The sequence below is a fragment of the Charadrius vociferus genome, unplaced genomic scaffold, assembly GCF_000708025.1.
Source record: "Charadrius vociferus isolate BGI_N301 unplaced genomic scaffold, ASM70802v2 scaffold44, whole genome shotgun sequence".
NCBI lineage: Eukaryota > Metazoa > Chordata > Aves > Charadriiformes > Charadriidae > Charadrius > Charadrius vociferus.
The window spans coordinates 610,646-622,667 of NW_009648253.1; positions in this window are offsets into that span (position 1 = coordinate 610,646).

Genomic DNA, 12,022 nt, shown 5'->3' on the forward strand with positions numbered 1-12,022 from the left:
GTTTCTATCACTTAGAAATAATATAATAGGTCTTGCTGGTGACAGTGTGGTGGGTTGACCTGGGCTGGCCAGCAGGTGCCCACCAAGCTGCTCTATCACTCATCCTTTGTCAACAGGACAGGGGGAGAAAATATGATGGAAAGCCAAGACAGGGTCAAGATAGGAACGGGGAGATCACTTACCAATTACCATCATGGGCAAAACAATCTTGCCTTGGGGAAAATAATTTAATTTATTTCCAATTACTTGTAGCAGAGTAGGATAGTAAGAAATAAAACAAAACTAAAATCACCTTCACCCCACCCCTCCCTTCTTCCTAGTCTCAGTTGAACTCCTGACTTTTCTACCTCCTCCCCCCAAGCAGTGCAAGGGGACAGAGAATGGGAGTTGCAGTCAGTTCATAACACATTGTCTCTGCCACTTCTTCCTCCTCATGCTCTTACCCTGCTCTGGTGTGGGATCCCTGGAGAGACAGTTCTTCTTGAACTTCTCCAACGTAGGTCCTTCCCATGGGCTGCGGTTCTTCACAAACCACTCCAGTATGGGTCTTTTCCACTTGGTGCTGTCCTTCAGGAATAAACTGCTCCAGCATCAGTCCCCCATGGGCCATAGTTCCTGCCAGAAAATCTGCTCCTGCATGGGCTACTCTCCATGGGCCACAGTTCCTGCCAGAAGCCTGCTCTTGTATGGGCACGCCATGGGCTGCAGCTTCCTTCAGGGCATCTCCACCTGCTGTGGCGTGGTGTCCTCCGCAGGCTGCATTATGAACTTCTGCTCCACCACGGTTCTCCATGGGCTGCAGGGTGTTAACCTGCTTCACCATGGTCTTTACAATGGACTGCAGGGGAGTTTCTGCTCCAGCATCTGGAGCCCCTCCTCCCCATCCTTCTTCACTGACTGGTGTCTGCAGGGCTGTTTTTCTCACATGTTCTCCCTCCTTTCTCACAGCTACTGCATAGCATTTTTCACTCTTTCTTAAATGTATCACAGCATCACTGATCGGCTCAACTTTGGTCAGTGCTGGGTCCATCTTGGAGCTGGCTGCAAATGGCTCTGTCTGACACAAGGGCAGCTCTCTTGACAGGAATACCCTGCTTATCAACAATGCTACATTGTCTGCTGGTTAATTCCTTAACTGAATCATAGATAAATCAAGTCTAGTTACTATTTCTTTATTTCAATATTAGGTAAATAATTAAAAAGTGCTGGGGCAGTATAAAGGACTTGAGGAGCAGCAGGTTTCCTTGGTTGCTTCAATTACATCTTACATTTCATTTCCTAGTTTATGTTAATTTTACTACAACACTCACAGAAGCCACCCCTGCAGCCCTCTGCTACCAAAACCTTGCCTTGTAAATCCAATACAAAAAACAATAGCAACTTTCTGCAAATTTTAGTTCTCAACATCATAATCATGACTCCTCTATATTTCCTTAATCATCCATGAGGCAGCATAAACCTGAGGGGCAAGTGCTTCCTTGGACAGGTACTTCTTCTGGAAATATTTCACATGAAAACTCCTAGGACTGCTTTTACTTTGTTCAGGTCTCTAGCCAGCCTGTAGAGGTTTAGGAGGGTTTCTCCCCCCACATCTTACAGCCATTTTTCATTTTTTACTAATATCAGAAGTCCCTGTAATGTAGCATGGTATTTTTACCTAGTGAATTTCACTTCATTCCAGTTTTTGAGCTCATCCAATTCTTCCTGTGCATTACCCTATAGTGACAATACCTCTTCTTTTGTCATCTATACATTTCATCAGTGCACTCCTACTGTTTATGTTAGGGTCTTTGATGAAATTATAGATCATTGCCTTTCTAAAATATAATCAATAGATACGGTAGCTTTCATTCTCTTAAGATATGACTTAAATGAGTTAAATGTATAACACAACTTTACTAGCAGATTTGTATGTCTATTTTCCATATTGCTGTGTGACCACATATATCTTTTTCATAAATATACATTTTTTTTAAAAGTTCAGAAATTATTACACAAAATAATTAGCTAGATCTTAGTTTGTTTCATGCAGCGTTACCATGTCTAAATTCACCAGCAGAATCATACTGGCTGCTCACAACTTTTACCCTCCTGAAGATAAAAGTGAGATTTTGACTAAAGTGTTTCTATTTCAGTTCAACCCATGATTATATAAAGCACTTTAAAAAGCTTTATTATTTATACATTTTCTTTCCCTTTAAAGATTTTCTCTCAGCTTTAACAACCACTGTGGAAACTGCTTGCTTTCCCCAGTCACGGCAGGACTGAAGCACATGTGCACAGGCCAAAGTGGGAAACCATGCCATGTTGGTCCTGTCTCTTGCTCTGCTTTACCCGTGAGGTGAGAAAATCATCTTGTTCTCCCATGCCTCAATCTCCCCAAATGTAAACTGAAAGTAATGTCACAGTCCTTTTTTCCATAATGTTATGAGATGCACAGATGAAAAGTGACACTGAGAGACATGTTCCACATGTAGAGGACCACTGCAGCTCTCTCTATACAATTAAAATAGAAGAGTTAAGGTAGGAAGAAGCTGAAGCCCATAAATACACAGTCTCCAAGAACAAAGTTGTATATTTCTAAAGGCATTCTTGATTTGATTTCCAGTAAATGGCTACTCAAATTTTGACGGTGAAACTCAGCAATCCATAAATACTCTGGCCTTCTAGAATAGTGTAGTGTCACAGCTTCAGAATTCCCATTCAGTTAAGGGAAAGCCATCTCTGAAATGAAGCCTGGTATATAATAGGCAATACTAAAACAGGTAACAATTACTGTAATTTAACATTTAACTCCCATTCAGCTTACAGCAAAAAATAAAGACCTAGCTACTTGTGGTGTATACCTTTGTGCCGCTTCCATAAAAAAATGTAAAAACAACCTTGTTACGTGAGACACAAAACCACTTTCCTAAATGTCATATTAAACTCATTACTAGGAGAATGAGAAAGCTCTCTAATGTGATTGCTCTTCCTTCACAACAAAGGCAAAAATTATCAGTTCCTCAGAGTCTAAAATTAGTTGTGATTGGAGTTAGAGGAACTGATGCTGATGAATATTCACTTGCCCTGGCTATGTGTGTGAAAAGGCATGTTAAAAAGTGTAAGTTTCCTCTGCACTGATAACTTCTGTTCATCCGATGAAACGCTTTCTTCCATTGCATACTTAGAGATTCTTCTGAAGTCAATGACGAGCATACACAAAGTAAGTTGTAGCACATCATTGGTGACATCCTTCATCTTTTGAAAGAAAAAAAAATATTGTCACTGATAATGATATTGGTATTTATTAGTTTAGCTTGAGCAAATTTATCTGTGTCTTCAGATTACTCATTGCACAACTATAATGTGAGAAGAGCCTTTCGGTTTCCAAACAGATTAGATCAGAATAACTGGTTGTTTCATTTGTGCACACGGCATGGATATACAAACCACAATACTGAAGGGAATTCACAAAAGTAATCTCAGCCTGGGCCACCTATTTGATATAACAGCATTTCCCCAGCTGGGACAATATAGAAATATTGCATTTGGAATACAGTCCAGATAGGCCTTCTTGGTCACTGCCCTTATAGCTGTGGGATATTCACATTCATAGGTCCTACAGTATATGGGTAGCAAAATAACAAATAAATCTGGAAAAATTGGTGCACCGCTGACAAAAATTTGGTTGGTGTCACTGAAAACCCTCAGTGGCATCAAAAAAGTGAGCTTGCAATGACCTAAAAAGCTAATATATTGATGCACAGTGTAATGGTGCAGAAGAAAATACAATAATGACTAGTTTTGCTCTAAAAAGCCCCACCTAGACTGGCAGTTTTGGGAGAATATCTGAACAGCATCTTAACAAAGGGATGGCACTTGTGTTTCCAGAAACAGTGCAATTGACTGTAGGCCAACAAAGACTCACCTTTTCCTCATCTTATGGTTCAAAGTTGTGTTACCACAAGCTTTTTTAGTATCTGGTCTAGTTACTTCACCATTCTACTTACATTTTTCATCCCATTTCTCACTTACCTATTTAGATTGCAAGAACTGCCCAAGAGTTTTTCTCTTAACAGGTGCTTGTAGATAGCCCAGCTTAGTAAAGTCTACTGCTCTCCAGAGGATTGTCCATGAGGAAATAGTATACAGATTGCTCTTTGAGTGGATGTGATAAAAAAAAAATAAAATGCACTAGGTGACATGGGAAGGGGTCTGGCAGTCAGAAAAAAGTAACAGGAAAAAAAATAATTTCTTGGAATTTCACAGCTGTGAAGGAGGCACATAGTCCAAAGATGATGCCAAAGCATAATCTATAAACACTATGAAGTGTTTTATTTAGCCTTCATCACTCCTATGTTCACTTTTATCCAATCCTCCCTTTGATGGACCAATGTGCTGATAGTAAAATGAGACCTATTATCCAGAGAAAATATTTAATGACTATTAAACATCCAGGTCAGGCCCACAGTGCCATGATTTTTCTTGATTTCAAGCAGAATCCTTCCTTATTTGATGTTTGCCTTCGCGTAAGGATATAAACCCACATTTTTTAAGAATATATAAAATGCTACAGAATAAAAACTGAAAAAAAATAATCTCTGAATACTTTAGAAGATAGATCTCTATAAATTTTCAATCATACTGTAGCTTTTCATGCAAAACAAAATTTTTGAAAGTCTTTGTTTGTTTGAAAGTCTTTGTCTTTGTTTGCATATTTGTCACATAATGTTAAGCTGCTCCAAAAATATTTTCACAATATAGGATCTTCTAATTCAAAGCAAAAAAAAATATACTATGACAATCAAAAATTTAGGTGAGTACAAAACCCACTAACGGTGTCTGATTTTAAAATATTTTATCACTTCATTCTGTTGTGACTCCTCTTAGTTGTGACATAGTTTATATTAAGCTGAAAATAATAGATATTAAGCAGAGTCAGATGAAAATGCAGCCTAAGACAAAAAAATGTGTCCCAGAATTCAATTTAATTATGTGCTAACCATAGAAATGAAACTAGTAATGAAATAAGAATGTTGTTTTCTATGACATAATGAGCAACCTGCCTATTTTAATAAGCACTAACTTAATGAGTTTAGAAGCAACGAAGTCCTTTACTAGTATTAGGAATATAGCAGAACTGTATTTACCTCATGTATATTTCACTTCCAGTGTTAACTATAAAAATAGAAGGAAAAATAAGGGAAAATCTATCTCAGAAACAGAAGAGAAAACGATAAAAAAACCTTATCAAACAGATATGACTAAAGCTGTACATTAAAATAGTATGTTGTTTGTATTCTGAATGAAAAGAAGAGATGAATGAGATGCAATTTAATTACATATGACAAAGGGTCTCTGTAGGATACCAGCCTAGCCAGGATAAACTAGTGTTTTTGCATTAAAAATCAATGCATCCATACATCCATTTCTGTTCATTGAAGAACTGCTGAAGTTCAAAACTGTGTTTCTAAAAATTGCCACCTTTTAGTTTGATTCTTCATAAAAGTGGAAAAACATCTTTTTCTCATAACTCCATCCTGCAAGCCAGATACATGATTGAATGATCTGCCAGAGCTATGGTGATAAGTCTTTTACACTCCCTACACTTTAAAAATTGTTAAACTTTCTTTTTCTTTACTGAAAAGAGTAAAAATTTGGAAAATTCTCAGTCCATAGGAAGAGGGAACAGAGGGAATCTAAACATGTAAGTTCTTCAAGAGAAAAAGAATAATTTTGTTTGGTTCTGGCAGTGTCCTACCTTGGCCAGTGTCCAAATCCTGAGCTGCTATATGTCAGCATAATGCTACTTATTAGGTGAAGTTTTGGCTATAAATATTTCAGTTTTCCAATTTAATCTTTAATAACATATAAGACTTTTCACAATGTTTAACAATGTTGGGGTTTGAATTTTCAAAATGTTTGGGAGTAGGCAATCATCCACTTGCCATACAAATACAACTGAGTAATATTTTCTGCTTTAAAAAGACCAGATTGGTATCTAATGATTTTCCAGAGAACTCTTTCACGTTTTTATGTTCAATTTGTTCAGTGTAAGACTTGCACACATTGATTTCCAGACGAGTTTTGACTTGCTGTTTCTCTGATCCTGTTGATCCTGACAGTTGCACCAAAGTGAATTACATTACCACTTTACACTGAAATGAAGTACAAAAACTCCCCTTCATCTCAGTAAGAGAAAAATTGGATTCTAAAACTGAGCATTGTTCCACAAAAATCATACAGATAGAGAGATATCAGCCATGCTATTTGCAATTCTATTATGCTTTTTCTTTCTTTCCATAATAAGAAAATATGCATTACGTTAACCTTGAAATTTAACACATTTTTCTCTCATACTTGAATGCCTCTCAGACAGTACACAACTATTTGACGTTATCTTGCTCAGGTGCTCCATTACTCCATATGTAGCCTGTGACAACCAGAGTTTTCCATGAGATAGAGCGTGCTTTGACTTTTGTTAAGGGAATCAGTTTTAGGGCTAAAATATTTCTCTAGAGAAGTGTCATGATACCATCTTGGCAGCTCATTTATTCTCTGTCTACTCCTCTTTCCAAGAGTATCTACGAATGTATTCATAGGTAATGTTTTACCCTGAAACTGCTTGACAAGAATGCAGAACAGAGCACTCTGTTTTCATGCTGAAAAATATGCAGCTAAAATAAGATTACTCATTTGTTCAGGATTTCCAGCAGCTGCACATACTGTTCTGTGATGAGACTCTTGTCCATGATCATGTCACTGCATGCATTACAGAATAATAATAATATTCATTAATTACATTTTAATTTGCACCTATATATTTCAACTGTAGCTGTATTGGACTAAACTATCCACCACCATAAATAAAATTTTCCATCACCATATTGCAAAGAATGAAAACTTTTTTGGGGAAAGAGAGATACTGGTGTTTGCAATTTAGGATTAAGAAAATGCATGTACAAATCTTGTATTTGATCATTTTCTACTATGTGTTGCTGAAAGACATTTTTTCCAGGTATTTTTTCTCATTTCTCCTTCTTTCAGATGTCCTTTTATATTAGCTGCAGAAAGCGTGCTTACTTAAGGGTCATATACTGTGAGTACAGCTGAATTAATTCTGTGTAATAAAACATGAGAGTTCCTCTGGACTTCATTTAAAGTTTGTTCCCCAAGAGGCTGGAAACTTGCTATGTCTTTGCTCTTTCCTCAAGTATTCCCAAAAGCTCAAATCACAATAGATCACTTGGGAGCTTGAAATGATATGTCTGTTACCTACAAACCTTGGAGCGGAGAGGAGGGAAATTAAGGTCTTGACCTATAAGTCCAAGTCTGTATGGAAAAGGCTACTCACCAAATGCCACCTATATTAGAATTTCTCCTGCTTTTTTCAGTTTGTTGGTAAATTACATGTTCAGTAACTGTTGTCCTTGAAGTCTCTCCAAGACTTACTGAACCTCAGTGTTAACCTTTTGCCAGCCCGAAAATTGACCGTTTATTTCTACTTTTTGTTTTTTTACCTCTTTTAGCTAGTTTCTAATGCATGGCAGACCTTCACTTTTCACCTCAGGACTACTTAGTTCCCATAATAGCCTTCTGTGAAGGACTTCGCTGAAGTCTTTTTGAAACTCCAGACAAGTTACACTTACCATTTCCCTTCATCCACTCCTTTCCAGACATTCAAGGAATTAGCAGGTTGGTGGCAAGGTGTAACGTGCAATGCTGAGTTCTTGGTCAGCACAGCCAAGCTGTCAGTAATCTTTCATGGGTGGAAAGGGGGAAATATGTTACAGGAGAGAGCATAGCTTAGGGGGGAAAAAGCAAAAAAGGAAACAAATTGCATCTGATGAATGACCTTTTCTCCTGGTAAAATAAAAGCTAGTGTTTTGGATCAGATATATAATTTTCTCTGAGAAAAGAAGTTGAGGTTTCTTAGAATCCACACGTAGCTAAAAGTTTCTTCTGCTTGGTTATAGTATCAAACACAGTGAAGGCACAAGACACTGACAGAAAACATCAGGAGCCCTCTCAGCATGATAGTGTGTCCTGGTTTGAGGTAAAACACAGATGAGCTAGCTTCATCAAGTGGCATCCAGCAAGCTCTTCAAAATGAACATGCTACCCACGGGCACAAACCAGAATGAATTTCGTACCATCTTTCCTGCCCTGAGATGAGATCCTACAGTCATGAACTAACTGGACTTAAACTTTTGTATATAAACATAAACCATAGATGTATACCTGCATGTATCCATATTATATATATATATATATATATAATCTATGTGTGTGTAGATTTGATAGATAAAGGTAATAGTAATCTGAGCAAGATGCAAATGGTATGGAATAAGGGGTGGAATGTCCTGGTTTGAGGTAAAACAGAACCAATTTTGGTCAGTAACTTCGCTTCTTAGCTGGGCCTCTCTAACAACTGAAATTAACAGCACATTGTGCAGACAATGTTCACTCTCTCAGGGTGATAAGACCTATGTTTATAGCTGATGCCCAGGCATGGTATGCAGATAGGACCTTGCTTATACTTATTGCTATAACACCCAAGGCCAACCAACTTTGTTATTTGCCCCGTTGGAGGGTCGGAAGCGGAAAAGCATAGTGGGGTCCCACCTGCAAGGAGGAGCGAACAGGACAGGTGACCCAAAACTGACCAACGAGGGTATTCCATCCCATCTGCCTCATGCTCAGTATAAAGGCTGAGGGATCGAAAGGTCAGCTCTTTTCCTGCAATGGCCGACGTCTGAGGAGGACTCTGTTCGTCTGCCTGCGATCCCGATCCTGAATGCAGATCCGGAATCCAGTTCCCGTCCGTCACTGAGTCCAGCCTGGGACTGCCCCAGTGCCAGCCAGTGTCGTGATTGTCATCTCAGGAGCTTGATACGGTTTTGTATATATTTCATTTTTTTTTTCTTATTTCATTATTAATATTTCATTAAAGTAGTTTAGTTCCTTCTAAACTTGTAAGTCTCTTTTTCCTCCTCTGCCCCTCTCTCTGAAGAGGGGTAGAGGAGAGCATCTGTCGGTCCCATCTGGGGTCCTCCAGGTCCCCAGTAGCCGATTTGGCCTAAACCACGACTTAGTGGAATGTATTGGTGGACGAGGAATATAACATTTAGGTGAGATTAGTTAAAAGCATGGGTTTTAAACAGATCTTAAAGTTTTCCCGTAGAGAATAAAAATAGAATTGTAAATAGTCATCACCAAAGCAGTGCTGTTGCAGAAGAGAAAAAAACAGGAAAACAAAGGTAAAAAGTATGGAAAAACTTAGATATCTTGGTCTATGTGTTATGAATCTGCCCACAAAATAGCAAGAGCAAGGGGTCCTGAAATATTTGCTTTTTGGTAATCAGTGGCATGCATTTCTCACTTGCTTCCTCGGGACAAAAACAAAAATCTGGAGTCCTGACTGCCATATTCAGCAAGGATCAGCAGAAATGAGCTCGGCTATGAGTATCAGTTCATACTTAGAGCTATGAGCAACAGCCCTGGGAGTAAGTCTGCAGTGTACATAGGAATGAGGAATAAAGAAGCACTAAAACCAATTAGAGTTCTTTATTGCCTATCACACACTCACCTGTGAAGGTGAAGTACTTTGAGAAAACCACCTAAATTCACTAGAGAATTTCAGAATTTAGATATAAAGATCTGATCCCATTTCTTCTTCACAGAATTCACAGAATTCACAGAATTCACAGAATTCACAGAATTGTTAGGGTTGGAAGGGACCTCTGGAGATCATCTAGTCCAACCCTCCTGCCAGAGCAGGGTCACCTACAGCACGTTACACAGGACAGCGTCCAGGCGGGTTTTGAATGTCTCCAGAGTGGGAGACTCCACCACCTCTCTGGGCAGCCTGTTCCAGTGCTCCACTACCCTCAAAGTAAAGAAGTTCCTTCTCATGTTAAGATGGAACTTCCTATGTTCAAGTTTATGCCCATTACCCCTCGTCCTATCACTGGGTGCCACTGAAAAAAGACTACTCCCATCCCCCTGGCATCCTCCCATTAAGTATTTGTATGTATTAATAAGATCCCCCCTCAATCTTCTTTTCTCTAGACTAAAGAGACCCAAGTCCCTCAGCCTTTCCTCATAAGAAAGGTGCTCCAGTCCCCTAATCATCTTTGTTGCCCTTTGCTGGACCCTCTCCAGCAGTTCCCTGTCTTTCTTGAACTGGGGAGCCCAGAACTGGATGCTGTACTCCAGATGCGGTCTCACCAGGGCAGAGTAGAGGGGGAGGATGACCTCCCTCGACCTGCTGGCCACACTCTTCTTGATGCACCCCAGGATGCCATTCGCCTTCTTGGCCGCCAGGGCACATTGCTGGCTCATGGTCATCCTGTTGTCCACCAGGACTCCCAGGTCCCTCTCCACAGAGCTGCTCTCCAGGAGGTCAGCCCCCAACCTGTACTGGTGCATGGGGTTATTCCTCCCCAGGTGCAGTACCCTACACTTACCCTTGTTGAACTTCATAAGGTTTCTTTCTGCCCAACTCTCCAGCCTGGCGAGGTCACGCTGTAAGGCAGCACAGCCTTCTGGCGTGTCAGCCACTCCTCCCAGTTTTGTGTCATCAGCAAACTTGCTGATGGTACACTCTATCCCTTCATCCAGATCATTGATGAATATGTTGAACAAAACTGGGCCCAGTACTGACCCCTGAGGGACACCACTTGTTACTAACCTCCAACTAGACTCTGCGCCACTAACCACAACCCTCTGAGCTCTATCTGTGAGCCAGTTCTCAATCCACCTCACCGTCCATTCATCTAAGCCACACTTCCTAAGCTTTCCTGTGAGGATGATGTGGGAGACAGTGTCGAAAGCCTTGCCAAAGTCAAGGTAGACAACATCCACTGCCCTCCCCTCATCCACCCATCTAGTTACTTTGTCATAGAAGGCTATCAGATTAGTCAGACATGACTTCCCCTTGGTGAATCCATGTTGACTACTTCTGATAATCTTCTTTTCATTCAGGTGCTTTGAGATGACTCCCAGAACAAGCTGCTCCATCATCTTCCCAGGGATGGAGGTGAGGCTGACCGGCCTGTAGTTTCCCGGGTCATCCTTCCTGCCCTTCCAGGCTGAGTTTGCTTAGCTGGCTTTTCCTGAGGTTTGTTTCTGCTCAGCTTCGCACAGGATCTTTGCTAAAGTATCATTCAGCAATTTTTCATCAGTAATGAGGACAAGGTCTGAACAGCATCTCCTGTAGCAATGTCGAGAGATTACATATGCCTGGCAAAGTGCAGACAAAATGCTGTGTGGACCTGGACCAGAAGCAACTATGAGCTGACCTTTTCTGAAACGTGTTATGATGTGTCTGTCTTCAGCAGCCAGCATGACAATGTGTGAACACCTTTGAGTAAAGAAAATGAGTCATGCATGAGCACAAAGGGGTAAAATATTAATCTCTGAAAACATAAGAAAGATGCCATTACCTGAGCTATTTTTACAGCCCTCAAATTCAGAAAGATTTTTCTCAATGCTTTTTCCTTACAAAGGCATTCAATTCAATCTCCCTGCCTCCTATTTTATAATTGAGACGCCTCTTCTCAGGAAAGCAGGAGAGCATCATAAAACACTACTGAGTTTTTCTAATTACCTAGATTTTATTATCTCAATTTTACGGTCTCTGTTCACTTCTCTTAAAATTAATCATTATGCTGTACCCCATTTTCTATACCTACCAAACTGTAAACATTTCCAAAAAAGCCATGAAAACATTACAGAATCACAGAATCACAGAATGGTAGGGTTTGGAAGAGACCTTCAGAAGTCATCTGGTCCAACCCCCCTGCCAAAGCAGGTTCACCTACAGCAGGTTGGCAGGAAAGAATCCAGGTGGGTTTTGAATATCTCCAGAGAAGGAGACTCCAAAACATCTCTGGGCAGCCTGTTCCAGTGCTCTGTCACCCTCAAAGTAAAGAAGTTTTTCCTCATGTTGAGATGGAATTTCGTGTGTTCCTGTTTGTGCCTGCTGCCCCTTGTCCTGTCGCTGGGCACCACTGAAAAGAGTCTGGCCCCATCCTCT